This window comes from Bison bison, unplaced genomic scaffold (genome assembly GCF_000754665.1).
Source record: "Bison bison bison isolate TAMUID 2011002044 unplaced genomic scaffold, Bison_UMD1.0 scf7180017864295, whole genome shotgun sequence".
Lineage (NCBI taxonomy): Eukaryota > Metazoa > Chordata > Mammalia > Artiodactyla > Bovidae > Bison > Bison bison.
The window spans coordinates 10,559,700-10,559,909 of NW_011494867.1; the positions used below are offsets into that span (position 1 = coordinate 10,559,700).

General features: G+C 63.3%; 1 protein-coding gene across 3 annotated transcripts in view; it reads left to right on the forward strand.

Annotated features, from left to right (window-relative positions):
- The window catches only part of KIAA0513 (KIAA0513 ortholog), a 59,300-nt gene that overhangs the window by 46,094 nt on the left and 12,996 nt on the right, over positions 1 to 210 (forward strand). The gene's annotated exons all lie outside the window — the stretch shown is intronic.

Here is a 210-nt window from a genome sequence, read left to right on the forward strand (position 1 = left end):
ACCCCCGCCTTCTGGACTCAGTGCTTCTTCGGGGCTGGGTCCCTGCCTGTTTCCTCTTCCATCCCTGGTGACACCTGGCTGACCTGGACACAGTAGGTGCTTAGGGGCCATCTGAGAGCACAGGGGCCCAGGCCCTGTGCTTTCTCGAGGGCATCCCTGAGCCCCTTGCTTCCCATCAGCATGTCCAGCGATGGCAGAGGCGGCGAACCC